We start from the raw sequence: 17,963 nt of genomic DNA, 5'->3' as shown, positions 1-17,963 counted from the left end.
CTTAGGGTGCCCCCATACAGGCCAAACTTGCTCTCTCTGGGCTTTTGAAATTGCTGCCCCCCACCATGAAAATCGCCTCCCCCAGATCCTCACAGCTGGCCACTCCCTGATATTCAGATCTCAGCACAAATGTCACTCTCCCAGGGAAGCTGCTCTAGTAATACTACCCTCCCTACTTGTTCTGTATTAATTCCCCCTGTTTTATTTTGTTCGTAGCACTTACAGCCACCTGAGATCATCTTGTTTATTTGATTACTTGTACTTATTCATTCACTTTTTCCTACAATACAAGCCTTGCAAAGTGAGGGCTTGTCCCCCAGATTCATGATTGCATTCACCATATTCAGAGTAACTCCTAGCACCTGGGTGCTCAATAAAGATTTGTTGAATACATAAATTAAGGAATTGCATAACAAGTATTGATTTATTTGTATTTTGCCTCAACCAAACTTCAAGCTCTTACAGACCAAGGATCATACAATTGTTATATCCTTAGTCCAAAATATGGTGCCTGGAATTCGTTACCACATTTGATAAATGTTTGTTGAACAAATAACAGCTTTTGAGGGAATACCTAAAGACAGTGACAATGCATACAACCAGAGAGAACTGATGTTTTGTCCTATAAATATGCAAACCACAATTGAATTAGTTTGAATACTAAGGTATTCTTAGGAGATGACAGATACTGATAGCGTTGAACTTTACAAGTTTTGAAAGATTTCAGATAATGGTCATGGTTCCCATTTACCTAATTGGCCAATTATTTTTGCCTTCAACTGACAGCAAATGTCCGCCTACATCTTTGGTTTATTTGTGATAGTATGTGTTCCTCCATAGGTAAAGCCTACAGATTCTCCCTGTCGGTAAGAGACAAGATTACAAATCTGGCATCTTCACAAGCCATGCATTTCAGACCCAATCGTCGAGTTAGACGTCTGACAGTATTGCTATGAAGCAAAAGAAGAAAAGAGTCTATTTCACTCTAACTTCTCTTTGATGACACTAATCATGTGTGCTTTTGTTAGCTCAGGTTTGGTTCCAAATGAATAGAGAATAGACAGCTGAATGTCATACTCCTTTTCTTTCTAAGGTAATTTGCCCCCTGAAGAAAGAGAAAAATCAGTATTTGCAGGTGCAAATCCATTCAAAGTCAGCTCCCCCGAATCCAAGCGTCGTAAGTGAAGATGCAGTGCCTTGAGGTCCAGAGCCCAGTGACTGAAGCTAATTACTAGCGAACAAAGAAACTGGGGCTACTATAAGAGAATCTTCAGGAGAGCCTGCTTTATGTCTGTCCCCACACGTGTGCATCTAGATGTAGGGCAGTTCCACGCCAGTACTCCGTACAGTCAGAGAGCAGGCAACTATGTCATCTGGGAGGCAGCTGCCAAGCCTGGCAGGATTCTGTCTCTTCGTGGGGTCATGGCATTCCAGCATCTGCTCCTCAGCTTTGCAGGTCCAGAAAATGGAATATGTCAGTGTGCTTGTACTTGATTAATCCCTGGAATTTACAAGAGACTGATGTACGAAACCGAGTGCCAATTTAGCAATTTACACTAAGAAATGCAACTGCCAAGAGGTTCAGAATGTTTATGTCAGCAAGAGAAGACAGCCTCCTAACAACACGAGGAGGAACTTCACAATCACAGGGTGACTGGGTAAGTGCAGACTGGGAGCAGGAGGACAAAGTTGTCTGACCTTTATGACTGCCATCATGGGATCTGACTTTGAAATTTACCTGCCTAGGAAGACAGGACACTTGGATCCTCTGGCCAGTGCTGGAAACCCATTGACAGTTCTTGCTCACTGTCCTTTGTTTTTCTAGATTCCTTGCTGGACACCTACACATCCTCGCCTCACATGCATTCATGCTGCTGAATAGGTTATATCTCTTTTTTGACATTTGGCGAGTCTTCATGGCTAACAGTGATGAGCTAATGATTATCGAGAGGTAATAAATGTTAGACATATGCTAACAGCTCTACTGTCAATTCTGTTCAAATGCATATTTTTAAAACCCAAACTTGTTCCAAAACGATTGCTATATTAGGGAACCATTTGAAAATAACATCAATTTCACTTTTTTTTAAACGATTTTATTTATTTATCTGACAGACAGAGATCACAAGTAGGCAGAGAGATAGGCAGAGAGAGAGGAGAAGCAGGCTTCCCGCCGAGCAGAGAGCCCAATGTGGGGCTTGATCCCAGGACCCTGAGATCACGACATGAGCTGAAGGCAGAGACTTAACCCACTGAGCTACCCAGGTGCCCCTCAATTTCACTTTTTTATGCACAGTTTTCTCTGGAAGAAATACTAGGTGAAACCAAAAAACTCTGCTCAGCTGAAACCACTTAAGAACACCTGCCGAGCATCAGCGCACATGCTTCAGATGTCTACCAACTGTCTCGGTTCCCCACCTGTCATGGGGCAGCTCCTCCATGCCCAGCGTCACCATATGTCATCTGACTTCAGAACCCCCACCCATCCACCACTCCATAATTGCTCGCAAGTTGCAACCCTTGCCAACACCCGATCTCACACACAAAGCCCGGGTCCTTTTTCTAATATGAAGCCACATTTACTGTAATGTTCATATATTCACCATAAATCATGTAAAATTGCATTGCCATTTTCGTTAAGGTCTTATTCTTTGTTTTAATGTGTGTCATCGATGGCTTGGTGTTATGCCTCAACCTCACGTTTTCCATGAGCCCTGTAGTTTTTATTGTGCAATTTTGCATGGCACAGTGGTTTTTAGAAATGCCTATGTTGCATTACAGCAGAATTGCCTGTACCTTATGATCTTATTTAATCTTACAAATATGAGGAAATTGAGGTTTAAGGAGTTTGAGTAATTTACCCCACAACAAAGAGCTGCAAAGTGGTCATGCAAAGATTTGAACCCTGCTCCACCATGGTATGAAAGCCTTAGGCTCCTGATTTGATATAGGAGCCTGTCTTTTAAGATGACTTTCCCCAAGAGCCAATAACAGCTCTCCTTTACTCAGTACAGTGTCGTAGTCAGTGTTATGCCCTCCAGAGCCTTACTGCCTGGGTTCAGATCTGGCTTCTGTCACTTATGACCTGGGTAACAGTGGGCAAGTTATGTCAGAGGATGTGTTGTTGCACAGTGGCCCAAGAATCTCCTCTTTTGTAGCTCACCCTTTGCAATATGATTTGCCATCAACAAGAGAATATTATTTTCCTCACACCTTGACTCTGGGATGGCCCTGTGACCTGACCTAATGAACAAAGTACAGTGGAGATGACACCAGACCCATCCTGAGGTCAGGCCTCAGGAGCCCTTGAATGCTCTACTCATTCTCCTAGAATGCTACACAAGTCCAGAGCCCGCTAGATAATGAGAGGCCACATGGCTCTGCCCCCCCAGTGTCCCCCGATGACAATGAATGAATGCCAGAAATATGAGTGAGGCCATCATAGACTCCCCAGACAGCAATGAGCCAACAGCAAATTTCAGATGTGTGAATGAGGCCAGTAAATATCAGGTGAGCTGGACCCAAATCAGCAGAGTCATTATTTTATACTACCATATTTGAGTTTATTTGAAAAAAAGGCACCTGATGCATTTAACTTATCTATACATCAGCTGTCTAGAATGTAAAGTGGGAAACATCATCGAACTGTGAGAATTGAATGAGTTAAGTCAATCTAGAAATACTTAGAATAATACCTTGTAAGCCCTGCTCTGGTTATCCTGTATAACAAAAATAATGGCATAAAGCAACAATGATTTAACATTATTATTTCTCAAAGTTCTGAGGGTTGACTGGGCTCTTGGGTTGTTCATCCTTGGACTCTCACATACAGGTGCAGACAGTGATTAGGGCATCAGCCATCTGGAAACTTCTTCATTCATAGGGTACCTGGGCTAGAAGATTCAAAAGTTGTGGACTATACCAACTAGAGTTCAGACATCCTTCTCTATCATCCATCTATCTATCTATATCTATCGTTCTGTCTCCTTCTCTCACATCTCTCCACATGGTGCCCTTGCATGAGCTAGACATCTAATTTGGCAGCTGAAGAATCTCAGAGTGGGACCCCCAAGAGAGGGAAACTGCATGGCCTTTTCCATTATGGACTCAGAAGCCTTCAAGTGTCATGTTGCCACCTTCTATCCAACAAGATAATTACAAAGCCCTGTCCCAGTTTGAGAGGAAGGGACATACACTCCATGTCTTGATGGCAGAGGAATTAGAGAATTTGCAGATGTCTTAAAAACACTCTGATCTTCTTACATACACACCCATAATCATATCATTCTCACAGCTACCCTAATAAGATGGGTAACAACAGGATATCCATTTTCTTTATTATTTGTAGATCTATTTTTTTGACAGTTTTAGGTTCCCAGCAAAATTGAGAGGAAAGTATAGAGATTGCCCATAAACCATCTACCCCAGAGCCTCCCCCCTCATCGACACCCCTCACCCCACCAGAGTGCTGTATTGTTACAGTTGGTGAGCTACACTGACAAGGGACAGCAGGGTATCCATTTTCAATACAAGAGAAACTTGGCTTCAGAGACCATAAAGTTTAGATACAAAACTAGAACTACCCAGTATCTAAAATACCAAAGCAGGGGCGCCTGGTTGGCTCAGTGGGTTAAAGCCTCTGCCTTTGGCTCAGGTCATGATCTCAGGTCCTGGAATCGAGCCCTGCAGTGGTGGTGGTGGTGGGGGGGGGGGTCTCTGCTCAGCGGGAGCCTGCTTCCCCTCCTCTCTCTCTGACCACTTGTGATCTCTGTCTGTCAAATAAATAAAATCTTTTTGAAAAGTTAATAAATAAAATACCAAAGCAGAGGAGGGGAGGCAGAAATTAAGGGGAGGAAATTAACTTAAGCTACCCTGACTAACCCAGAAATTTGTACTGAAAGTGGAGTGCCCCCTAATAAAACCCAAACATGTGGAAACTCACACTGGAACAAAATCTCCCTCAGGCTTTGTTCTGAATGACCAAGATGAACAGAAAATGTGGCATGAAAAGAAATAAGTGTTTTTAGTGTAAACTGCTCACATTTGTTTTTTCTTTTCTTTTCTTTCTTTTTTTTTTTTTTTTTTGTTAACTCAGTATAATCTAGCCTATCTTGGTTAATACACTATGTGCTCTGAAATGTTAAGGAAGAAAACTATGTCTGTTCTTGGAGTAAATTAATATGTATGAGGGAGTTGTATCAGCTATCAACTGATGTGTAATAAACCACTCTAGATCTTAGTAGAATGGGTTATATATAGGAGCCTTCTGGAGTACTGGAAATGTGTGTTGGGGAAGTAGTCACATCAGTGTAAAGATATAAATAGATGCAGAAAAATACATATACAAAGATAAATCAGGATGAACTCTAAGATTTACTTTGTGTATAAATAGAAAATAAAAATAGAAAAAGAACACAATAAAAATAGAAAATGGAAAAAGAAAATAGAAACACAATAGCATAAAATAGAATCATATAATTAAGAAAATAAGTGGAAATGAAGTAAAATAGAATAATAACTACCATAAAATAGAAAAAGAGACAGTAACAATCTAAGTTGACAGGACAGCTCAACATGGAAGAGAGGAGAAAGGAAGTAAATTTATTCTTACTCTAACTATTAACATTCCCAGAAAAATATGATTAAATATGTGTATTAAAAATTTAAGGGGCGCCTGGGTGGTTCAGTGGGTTAAGTCGCTGCCTTCGGCTCAGGTCATGATCTCAGGGTCCTGGGATCGAGTCCCACATCGGGCTCTCTGCTCAGCAGGGAGCCTGCTTCCTCCTCTCTCTCTGCCTGCCTCTCTGCCTACTTGTGATTTCTGTCTGTCAAATAAATAAATAAAATCTTTAAAAAAAAAAAAATTTAAGAATAAGGCCTCCTAGCTGGCTCAGTCGGTTAAGCGTCTGCTTTCAGCTCAGGTTATGTTCCCAGGATGCTGGCATCAGAGCCCTGTGTCAGGCTTGCTGCTCAGCTCGAGCCTGCTTCTCCCTCTCCCCCTTCCTGGGCTCACTCTTACTATCTCTGTTGCTATCTCTCTCTCTTTCTCAAATAAATAAACAAAATCTTTAAAAAATTTTAAGAATAAAGTATCTTTTTTCAAGTAAAGTAAGTAAAGAGTTCATAAATTGAAAGCAAAAAGGGGCTAATCATAAAGGAGGAGTTATAAATTTTGCTATGTTAAAGTGGAAGATTCTGTTCACCAAGGCATAAAACTCAAGAATAAACTTGCAATACATATATCCACATGTAACTCATATGTTGAATATCCTTAGATATTCTACATATCATAAGCATAAGCAAAGAGGCAGATAACACAATAGAAAAATTAGCAAAGAAGTCACACAAGAGGATATCCAAATGACTAGTGAAGTTGAAAAAGTCTTCAAGTTCATAGCCATCAAGGCAATGAAAATTCCCACTCCAAAGTGATATTGTTATACCCTCACCACAGTGACTAAAATGGAAAAAGATGGAAATAAAGTTTTGGCGAGGATGTGGAACAACTGAAACTTTCCTACACAAACTGAGGATTCTGAGGAGTATTCCATGGTCCACCCATTCTGGGAAACTAGTGGTAAAACAGTTCTACTAAACCTACCCGAAGCCCACTAAAGCTGGACATACACGGACTGTGTGACACTTGACTTCCATGCCGAGATGCACTCCCCATGTTGAAATGCATCATGTACTCACTCTACGACAGGTTCAAGCAGATTCATGGCATCATTATTTATAAAGGCAAAAAACACCTCAAAAGGATGGTGAACAGTAAACTGGGTAGCTGACCTGCAGAGATATTCAGGGAAATACTGCATGCTCTATGCTGCACAGCAATGAGGATGAACAAATTATGGCTGCATGAAATACCGTGTGTAAATGTCAGAAGCAGTATGTTAAGCAAAAGAAGCCAAATACAAGAGTATGATTGGATTTACATAGAGTTCACAAATCGGCAAAACTAATCTCAGGTCTTGAAAAGTTCCCCAGGCAGAGGGATAGTCACCAGGAAGGATCTCTGGAGAGGAACTGCGGGTTGTTCATTGTTCATGCCATGATCTGGGTTCTGGTAACACACAGGCATTCAACTCGTGAAAATTTATTTGCACACTTTTTTAAAAGAATATTTATTAGAGAAGGAGTGCGCATGAGCGAGAAGAGGGGCAAAGGGAGAGAATCTCAAGCAGATGCCTCTTGAGCATGGAGGCGGACAAGGGGTTCAATCCTAGGACCCTGAGATCATGGCCTGAGCCAAAATCGAGTCTCATGCTTAACCGACTGAGCCACCTAGGTGCTCTTGCACTGTTTTCCATATGTAAATGATAATTGAATACAAGGTTTATTTTTTTTTAATTAAAAAAAAAATCAGTGGGACATAAAAAAAAAAAAAAAAAAGTGAAGAGAATCAGTGGAGAAATGGAATAGGGGATAAAATTTCCAAACCACTAAAGGAAAAAATTGCTCAAAGAGAAAACAAACAGAGCACAGAAAAGTGAGAAAGAAAAATAAGAAATCCTAATAACTAGATAACTAGATAACAAAGAATAAGAAATATATAATGAAATTAAGGCCAAATATACTAGAAATTATAATAAAGGTGATTGAATAAAAATCTTCTATGAAAGACAAAGTACTTGAAGAATCTGATGAAATAAATACTGTCTACCTTTAGGCTGTCCACAAGAGACCTAGGACAGTGGCCCAGAAAGCTTGAAAATAAAGGAAGGGGAAGCAATATTGTGAATCAACACCACTGAAAGGCAGGCAAATACAGCAATTTTAATTTCTGACAAAATTAACTGGGAGGCCAAACAAAACAAAAACCTTCAAAAAGAGAAAGAAGAGTATTTATTATTGATCGTAAAGTGTAATCCACCAGAAATTTAACAGTTGTGAGCCTTTATATATACTTAACAACATAGTTTCAAGATATATAAACCAAAACTGAGATAAAGACAAGCAAAATTTGACAAACCCACAATCACTGTGGGAGATTTTTACACAGAAAATCAAAGTGAAAAACAAACAAAAAAAGCTCTAATACCTTTGATTAACAGTCACCAAACTTGATTAGAGAGAGAAAATGCTTCAGAAAATACAGATTATTCTCAAGTATGTAAGGCAGCTTGACAGAAAAATTCACCAGTTAGTGGTCTAGGAAGAAAATCTCCATACATTCTAAACCAGTAGTCATGCAGGCCATCTTTCTGACAATGATGCAATCAACATAGAAATTAACAAGAAAAGGATTTTGGGAAAAGCCCACCTAATATGAATACATATGTTGGATATTTAAGAATGCCTCACATTGTACAGCTTTACTATTTATTGAAATCCATTTCATAGTAAGCCCACTTGCTTCTGCTCATTATCTCCTCCCCAATTCACAGTTGAGAGACTGCAAACAAAACCCACAATTTGTGCAAGTCACAGGACAAGTGTGTATTACAGCTGAAATTAAATCTTATTTCCGCTGGTGTACTAAATCTCGCTTCTTCCCACAAAGGCCTCCAGATGTGTCAGAGTTGCCAAATCCCTGTGAATTTAGGGTGTATATGCCTCAAAACCACCATCTTTTTTGAAGTCTACATTTAGACACCAATTTCTATTTGCTTCTTTTATTAAATGTAAAAGTGAATTTCACAAAATTACTGAGCAAACCCCAAGTACAGTTATTAAACCTTTACACTTTTATAACCAAAGATTCTTCAAAACCATGACCACTTTTATGTTTTCAGTGAAAATTTTGTCCACAGAAAGCAATGTTATATCTAAGCAATGACATTATTTTTAATATTTGTCATATCTTTTCATTTTTCTACATTTCCAAGTTCTATTCTAGTGTCAAAACTCATTATTCTATTTTCCTGTTCCTCCCACATCCCACCTGGGGGTCTTTATATTAAAGTTACTTTCCAGGGCACCTGGGTGTCTCAGTCAGTTAAGTGTCTGCCTTCAGCTCAGGTCATGATCCCAGAGTCCTGGGATGGAATCCTGTATTGGGTTCCTTGCTTGGCAGGCTGCTTCTCTCTCTCCTTGTACCCCTCCTGCTTGTTTGTGCTCTCTCGCACTCTCAAAAAAAAAAAGCTACTTTCCAAGCTGTGGAGAGTGTCTATCACTTTAGACACTTTGAGGAATTCCCTTCCACATATCTGCTTGCCTTCAGAAGGCAGCCTAAAAGCTTTGCAAATAGCCAGTGACCATGACCTCTTCTATTTAGTCTCAAAAGTGCAAGTCCTGCATTAGTCTCTATTTTTATACCAAAGCAACCTACTCTTTTGGGGCTTTCTTTTCTCATTTTTCTTTTATTCTCTTTTGTTTTTTTGTCCCTCATTATTATTTTTTTTTAATTTTCCCTAACCCTTTTTTCAGTACACTTCTCCAACTCCATAATCATCTAGACAAGAAATGGAAAGTAATTGGGGTTTTGAGGGGCAAGGAGAAAAAGGAAAAGATAAGAAACAAGAAAAGGTGATTACTGTAATAAAATAGAGAAAATAGGTAATGTGAGGCGAGAAGAATGGAAAATGGGGTTTTGTATGGATTTTTTTTAAGAGTATTTATTTATTTATTTATTTAAGAGAGAGTGAGAGAGAGCAAGCAAGCCTGAGCAGCAGGTGGAGCAGCAGAGTGAGAGGGAGCAGGCTCCCCACTGAGAAGGGAGCTCCATGTGGGACTCGATCCCAGGACTCTGAGATCATGACCTGAGCCAAAGGCAGGCTTTCAACCAACTGAGCCACCCAGGCCCTGTTTTGTATGGATTTTACTGTGCTGAATGGGAAGAGAACATATGAAAGAAAAATGTAAGAATCAAAGTGAGAGTAAAGAGAGCAGAAGAGCAAAATGGGGTTAGGATATTTGGTGGCTTAGTCATCAATTAAGTTTCTAAACTGTTGCTACTGGACAAACTGCTGGCCTTGCAAGATGGTGCCCATAGAAAATGCTTATACTCCGGCACATAAGAACTTGCAACCTCTCACTGCATTTGTTACTCACTGAAAGTAGAGTGTCTGATTCTGCTTACTTTAATAGAAACAGCTTTGACACAAATGAACAGTAGATTTGATTGGGAAAGCAACCAAAACAACCACTCATTTTCATCTCACATGCAAATCTTAGCACTTCACTGACAAAACCATACTGTTTTATAATAATTTTCCCAACTAATGTAGCATACATCAGAAACAATATTCCTCTTTGAAACATATCAACACAGCTTTCTCATGCTGGAAAATACCTGCCTACACACCTTCTTCTTTTGCTTCCTGTATTTTTCAAGTGGCTAGTGTATGCATACCTTGGTGTTCCACTCTAAAAAATATCTCAAACACAAAGTTAAATGAAACAGGCTTATTTTGTGTACCCCTACTTTAATTGTAGTTTTAGGGAAACAAATAAATCACAATGTAATCTGATTTCTAATTATAGTGGACCGATATTGTTTTTATCTGCCAGGCACCTTATATTTTCTGGCAACAACCCCCCCTGCCTTCTGCTTTGGAAAAATTGTCTCTCCAGAACGCTTTTCTCCTTTGTTTACCTTCATTCTCTGACCTAGACATCACGAGTTTGGTCCTCTTGGTCCTCCCTTCAGTATACACACTTGAAGTGTCATTAAAGAAATCACATATGTCATTTTATGTTATTTGAGAGTTCATGTTTAAGTTGATTTTCTATTATAAACCTCATAATTTTTTTGTTCAATGTCTTAACACAGTACTTTTTTAAACAACCAACCATGTGTGAATTGACAATAGCAGAAAGTTAATCTTTTTTCTCTAATTCTTATAGATGCTGTACAACTTAAAGACACCTGCTTCCACCCAAAGAAGGTAACTCTATACTAATAATAGCACATTCCTGCATGAATTTGCCTGGGGGTAGAAGGCATTTGTGAATTAGGGGCCCAAAGTAACAGAAGTATTACCAACAGGAATGAGAAGAACAGAAACAACAGGTGAGCTATGGATTCGGTTTTTGTTACATTGAACCATATATATATATTTTTTTTTTAAAGATTTTATCCATTCATTTGACAGACAGAGATTACAAGCAGGCAGAGAGGCAGGTAGAGAGAGAGAGAGGAGGAAGCAGGCTCCCCGCTGAGCAGAGAGCCCGACGTGGGGCTCGATCCCAGAACCCTGGGATCATGACCTGAGCCGAAGGCAGAGGCTTTAACCGACTGAGCCACCCAGGCGCCCCGAACCATATATTTTGTATATATTGTGTATGTGTTGTTTTATTGAACTAGCAGGATGGTTAGAGTTTAATGATAATGGTTTTCAAAACAATCTTTGACAATTAAAACATTTGGGCATTCTATTTCAACAAGTTCTTTTCATAGGCAACAATCTTGAATAGGTGGAAGGATTTTTTACATCACTTAGTTATTTACCCAGAAAATTGCCTAACAGCCATATGACTGGGTGTATCCATAATCAGTCATTGAATCCCAGAATTTACAAATGTAACTGTGTACCAAGTCATCTGTGGAATTACCAAACATACATACATACACACACACACACACACACACACACATATCACACACACTTATATATATTTATATTTATGTTTTTATAAATTTATATATTTCCAGATCTTCACCCACCCCTTTATTTTTAACAAGTTCCATGTGTGGTTCTGAGAGACATCTGGCTTGAGAATCACTGGTTTAGTCCATCTCTTTCCAATTTGTTCATCTTCAGTCTTGAAAAATTGAAATTCTGAAAGTGTGAATGCTTGTAGTAAGAATCATCTTCTTACTCATCATGCATTTCAGTTTAAGAACACAAAGGCTCTCCTTGATGATTAGAAGCTGTCAAGGCCATTTTATGGGTGTGACATCTCTTACTAGAGCTTGTCTATACTTGTGTATAGGCTGCTGTATGATGGAAACTAGAAATCTGACACACCAGGTATGTTTGAGCTACTCTTTTGCTGTAAACTGCTGGATAAATCTCACTTTTTAAAAAATTGTATTAGTTCTGGGGTGCCTGGGTGGCGTAGTAGGTTAAGCAACTGACTCTTGGTTTCGGCTCAGGTTGTCATCTCAGGGTTGTGAGATCGAGCTCTGCATTGGGCTCCACGCTCAGTACCATCCGCTTAAAACTCTTTCTCCCTCTCCCTCTGCTCCTTCTCCCTGCTCCTCTCAAGTAAATAAATCACTCTTCTTTAAAAAATTGTATTAGTTCTTTCAGATCCGTTGAATAACGTAAGTTTAGCCTCCATGGTCAGAGTTAGAAATGTAACATTTTTTCCCAAAAACATGTTGAAATTAACATTTTGCCAGTAGTGAGTTATTACAAATATGACCTCTGGCAAGAAGAGAGGAAATGGGAAATCTCCACTGAAGAGAGGAGAAACTAACTAAGGGAATGCACAGGCAGGAGGAAGACAGTGCAAAGCTTGTCAATCACTTGAAACTTATCCTTCTCCCATAGCTACATTAATGTCATTAATGTCATTCCCCAATTATATTGCGTTGTTTCTAATGCCAGTGCCTTTGAACATGCTCCATGTTTCTTGATGAAGTACTGTCTTTTAAGACCCAGTTGAAATGTAATCCCTTCTGTGGAAATTTCTTCAGCTCTCCAGCTCCCTCCTCTGCCCCTTCCAAGTCTCCATTTAGCTTTCTTGACAGCGCCATGTTAACTATTTGGTTTCATTCCCCTGTTTGGCTATCCATTACATGAGGGCATTTCTGGGTTTTCAATTCCTATCTTTGTATTTGACAACCCCAAGTAACGAAGAAATGCTCATTCAGTAAATATAAAATGACTTGCTTAATTACATTTGCATTCTACTGTACCTCCTCAGCCTTATCAAGGGGCAACCGAAGAGGACTAGGTGTCCCCTTGGGGTCCTTGACATCACAATAAATCCACTGACTTTAAAAAAGCAGGAGACCTAAGTCCCTATCCAGCAGCTACATTCACCAACTTGCCTACAGATTTCTGTGACTGAGTTGCTGTGGTTGGGACCTGGGAAGAGACAGAGAAGAAACCTGGGTGAAAAGTCCAGAAATGTGAAACCAGATGAGCCAGATGGCCAGTTTCAAAACCCTGGGTTTCCAGATGTAGTCCAGCAACAGAAATTCATACTGCCCCTCAACCAAGAGGAGGGCAGGAATCAAAGGACAGGCACATAGCCCTGGATCCCAAGAGAGAGGTTGTGTAGGTCACAAAGAATAGGGAATGATGAGCAGTATTACTGGGACTGAGAGACCATAGTAGCCAGGAACATGTACCCCTTAGGTACAAGTGATAAAATCCCAAAGCAAAAAAAAAAAAAAAAAAAAAAAAAAAAAAGAAAGAAAGAAAGAAAGAAAAGAAATGGAACCATACCTATACCTCCTCTAGGGTCCCAAAGTCCCCTATGGATGTCTTTATCATTTATCATATTGTCTGTTTCTCCCTCTGGTCTCTGAACCCCTCAAGCAAAGCCACTTCAACTCATTCATCTTTCTGTCTCCAACACCCACCAGGAATCCAGTGTATTGTCTGACACTTAATTTACACTTCACGTATTTTTGCTATTGAGCTGGCCTCCTAAGAATGAAGAAGTGTCTAGCTTTCTCCCTCCCAAGTCCTAGAGCTAAAGATGAGTTTTTAACCCAATGTGTTTTACCACATGAATTTCAGGCTACCTTCTAGTTCCTTGATCCTATCATTATAAGACATTTTCTCCTTAAATTATATGTGAATACTGAAGCCTCAGATGATGGGGAAATAAAGAGATGTAAGTAGAAGAGGAAAAAAATGCAGGAAGACTACCTTTTTTTTTAGTAATGATACATTCAAACAGTGTTTTATCTAGTGCCTAAGAAAGTAAAAGCTTATTCAATTACACTGTGGTTTTGAAATAAAATCCACTACCGACTGACTGCTCATTGCTCCAGACGAGCTTGGGTGTGCTGGCTGGTGGTTGGTGCAGTGACTGATACGGTGTAAGATTTCTGAGTGGCAGAATGGTATCAGCTTTGTGCAGAAGTTAGCTGCAATTTTATTGAAAAAAGTTATCTGACGAGATTGAGCACTTACTGCATATGCATAAAAATGTCCCAACAAAGAGCTGTAAGGTATCTTCTTGATCAAATTGACTTACACAATAGAGGGCAAAAAAAATCCAGCTTTTCTTCCAGCCTTATAGATCATTAAATGGCTGCTATAAAATATCATTGCTTTCCTTTCCTGCTTTTTATCACTGCCAGTACAGACATTAAGTTTACCCTTAACAGTAAATGGCCGTTCCATCCTATGGCATTGCTTCACAAGGAGAATGTCCAATTCTTATGGTTATCTCCTCATTCATGCCCCATGTATTTAACCCATTGGTTGCCTATTTTATGGTACACAGAGGATTGGGATGTGCAAAGATGAGTAAGTGATCGTTATTTAAGGAGCACAAAGTCTACTACTACCAAAAAAACAAAACAAATAGTGCCCTTATAATACCCTAAGCGCTATGATGAAGGTTTTACAAAGTACTATCATAGAGGAAGATAAACCCTTCAACTTTGCCCATGTGGAAGAATGAGAACTTGAAAGGACTGAGCATGTTAATAAGGAGATGCCATGGGAAATTTACTGTAGTACTTTGGGAATTTTGGAGGCACTCTTACTTTGGGGTCTACTAAGCTCAGTAGGTTTCTATTGGAACAGTGAATTAGTTTAAAAAAAAATTTGTTGTTGAATGCAAAATCTACATAATTCGGAGTGAAATGAAAATCTGAAATTGACTCATGCAGCATGAACTATACCCACAGTCTGAACAAAGTAAACCAAACCAATGAATTATTAATTCACACAAAAGCAAGGTCCTTTAACCCCATCTCCATGGAAATTATTTCTCCAGACTTCAGTCACCTTCATTCTGAGTTTACTTGCCTCTAAAGACCTATATCTAAAAGGTGATACAGGTTTAGTAATAAAGGTATAAGCACTGATGGGGTTAAAGTTCATAAGCTTTGGGACACAGTGGTAGCAGGAAACCCAGATGTACAAATTGGCTGTGTGCCAGTTTGCCAATTAGCAGGCATAGCAATGGTTGAGAAGTAACATTCTTTGGAAATTATAAAAGTGGTGCATCTGAAGGATGGGTGATATGGTTTGTTTTCCATTATAGCCCATAATACATGGCTATTTGCTCTTTGATCCATATCATGACTCCTGGACTCCAGGCATAATAGAGGTAAAAAGAGAGTACAACACTGGTCCCATTCACAGAACTTAAGGACATTTTGTGGCTACCAGCAACAAATATAGGAATGAAGATGGAGGAGACTTTTCCTTACTGGAGTTCCCCTGATTTTTCTTTCTGACAATTTGGTTCTCAGTACCACCATCTACTGAAAAGGATTCTAGGGATTGTTACTCAGTATCCTTACTAAAATGGTTCAAATGTAAAGTAGGTCCCAAAGCAAATCTACCTCCTGAAGAAGTGATTCTGATCACCAGATGTTCCCAATGACACAAATGGTTATTAGAAGTGTTATTCTAGGGGTGCCTGGGTGGCTCAGTGGGTTAAGCCTCTGCCTTTCATTCAGGTCATGATCTCAGGGTCCTGGGATCGAGCCTCTCATAGGGCTCTCTGCTCAGCAGGGAGCCTGCTTCCCCCCACCTCTCTCTGCCTGCCTCTCTGCCTACTTGTGATCTCTGTCTCTCTGTCAAATAAATACATAAAATCTTAAAAAAAAAAAAGTGCTATTCTACAGTGAACACCCTTGTAAATGAATCTTTGCATGCTTCCTAAATTCCATTAGGATATATGTTCGGAAATGGAATTGTGGGGACAAGGAATGGGCACATTTTAAATGTTCTCAAAGTATTGCCAAGTATTCCTACAGAATGTTGGTATCAACAGAGTCAGCCTGTTCATGTCTGTAATCCAGTTACTTGTACTCATGGAGGCTATTTGCTCATCCTAACTTGTCACTCATATTGCTACAATATTCCAGTAACCACTGGAAGATTCTTGAATGTTCCAAAACTCACCACAATGGTTGAGAACAAGATTGATTTCCTTGGAAACCCTTTCTTTTTCCTGAGTAGTTACATACAGCTAGCATGCAATTTTTTTTCCAGATTTCTCCAATCAGTTAACAGCAGTTTAACACCACTGAGCATATTTCCCTTATTGATTGTCATTAAATAGGCTACAGTTTAAATCACGTGCAAGACTTCTTGATGCAAAAATTTATATCAAGAACAGCGTTTGAATGATCTGGCATTTAAACACTCGCACTCACACGTGGAACCATTTAGATGATGCAAGAACTTGGCTCAGGAAAGAGATGCTTCAGAAAAAACTCTAGTTTCTCTTTGAGGCCAGTACTTGACGTTTAAATGGTCATTTCATTAAAATCACTGAATCTGTTAATTTCCCCAGCCACCGAGGAAAATGTTGAGAGGAAAAGTCGATTTCCAATCTGTGGGGAAATGATGGCAGTACCGCTGTTAACAACCGATGACAGCAGTTGTCTTCTGGAACACCCGGGCTGCAGTCTCCAGCTAGATTCCTTCTGCTGCTTTTTTCTTTTTCTTTTTCTCTTTTTAACAGTAAAAAGAAGAAATTACAGAGGTAATTCTGTCTAAGGAAAGGAAAGGATTCAAAAAGAGAAGGCTTTATTTTGAAGCATCCACAGGACATCGTGGAAAGCTCCCAAGCACTTGAAAAGAAAATCTCCTTCCACAGACATCAATAAGGATAAATCCTCTCGGATACAGCTTAAGACAGGGGGTGGGGGTAATGAAGCCAGTTTTAAAGTATGGGCTTTGCAAGCTGCACGTCCTCAAATAACGACTTGAAGGAACTGAAGTGAATTCAGCAGGTGGAGATGGCATCCCTTCCGCATATTGTTTATGGGCTTTCTCTTATGGTAAGATCTACTGTCTGACCTCAAAGCGCACTGGTTCTACCATCTTGGCTGTTTGATGAGACATTTGCTCATCACGCGCCTTCCAGCCCAACAGCCAAGGATACAGCTACCATGACCCAGGACTGAGCGGGTAGAAGAGATGCAGAGCTCTCACGGTTAACCCAGCCAGTGTAACTGTCCTGGTTTTCTAGCCACAGTTCTCGCATCATTCTAGAAGCAGCCTGCCCAATCGCAAATGTATGTCAAGCGTTTTCTCTTTGCCAAAAGGGATATCTCTTTTCAAAATCTCACAGACCCCAATTTCAACCTAAAATCATACTTCAAATTATATTCCACCAAATTTCATTTTAATTCCTAAATCTTCCAGAAAAAAGTATCTAAGAGCTCTCAGATGGATAACATAATTCAGAATCTTTATATATGTACCTTTTAAAGTTAGTATAAAAGTAACACCCACATAAAATAAGTTCTTTTTGTTCCCAGATTGTTCATAAAAGTAAATCATAAAAATAAATCACAAATATAAAGTTTTTCCTTCAGTGAATGAACTGTTTTTTACCTGCAAAATTGCCTTTACTTCCTTATAGCAAATTCAAGGTGATCTTGGGGGGGGGGGGACAAAAACAGAAACAACAACTGTGTTACATTTGTTTCCACAAGCTATGAAAGAATAAACTACTTTCGATTATTTGCTCTCTCTGCTGGCTGTAAAGCGATCCAATATCATTTAGAAGAGAAAATGGCTTGTCACAGAGATAACAGTGATAGTCATCACTGCTCATGTGTATATTATGTTAAAATATATAACCTAAAGCTATTTGTTAGCTATTATAGCTGGTAATAATTCTGTGAAACATTGTTTTTCCCATTTTACACAAGTAAACAAGCTCGGGGTTGTTAAATTATACACTACTGTGTGACAGAGTCATATATGAACACAGATAGGGTTTTACAGCATGCAGTGGTTGATGTCACAAAGGTTACATCCCCAACCTTTCTGTCTGAAATGGCTCTACTTCTCTGTGGTCACCTCTGTGTTCATTAGAAATGGTGATGCAGTTCAGAAAACACGCCAGTATTTCCT

At 39.5% G+C, this 17,963-nt stretch overlaps 1 long non-coding RNA gene across 4 annotated transcripts in view; it reads left to right on the top strand.

The window, feature by feature from the left end:
- Positions 1 to 17,501, top strand: part of LOC132015322 (uncharacterized) — a 249,038-nt gene extending 231,537 nt beyond the window's left edge. Inside the window, exons 2-4 of one of the 4 annotated variants that reach the window (XR_009403622.1) lie at positions 1,826 to 1,951; positions 10,792 to 10,832; positions 16,390 to 17,501. This is a non-coding gene — a long non-coding RNA (uncharacterized LOC132015322). Of the gene's footprint in view, positions 1 to 1,093; positions 1,659 to 1,825; positions 1,952 to 10,791; positions 10,958 to 16,389 lie in introns of all 4 variants that reach the window. The other 3 variants (XR_009403619.1, XR_009403620.1, XR_009403621.1) reach the window with 3 other exon arrangements.
- Positions 17,502 to 17,963: the final 462 nt, after the last annotated feature.

This window comes from Mustela nigripes, chromosome 4, assembly GCF_022355385.1.
Source record: "Mustela nigripes isolate SB6536 chromosome 4, MUSNIG.SB6536, whole genome shotgun sequence".
Taxonomy (NCBI): Eukaryota; Metazoa; Chordata; class Mammalia; order Carnivora; family Mustelidae; genus Mustela; species Mustela nigripes.
This window is presented reverse-complemented; position numbering and strand designations above follow the sequence as displayed.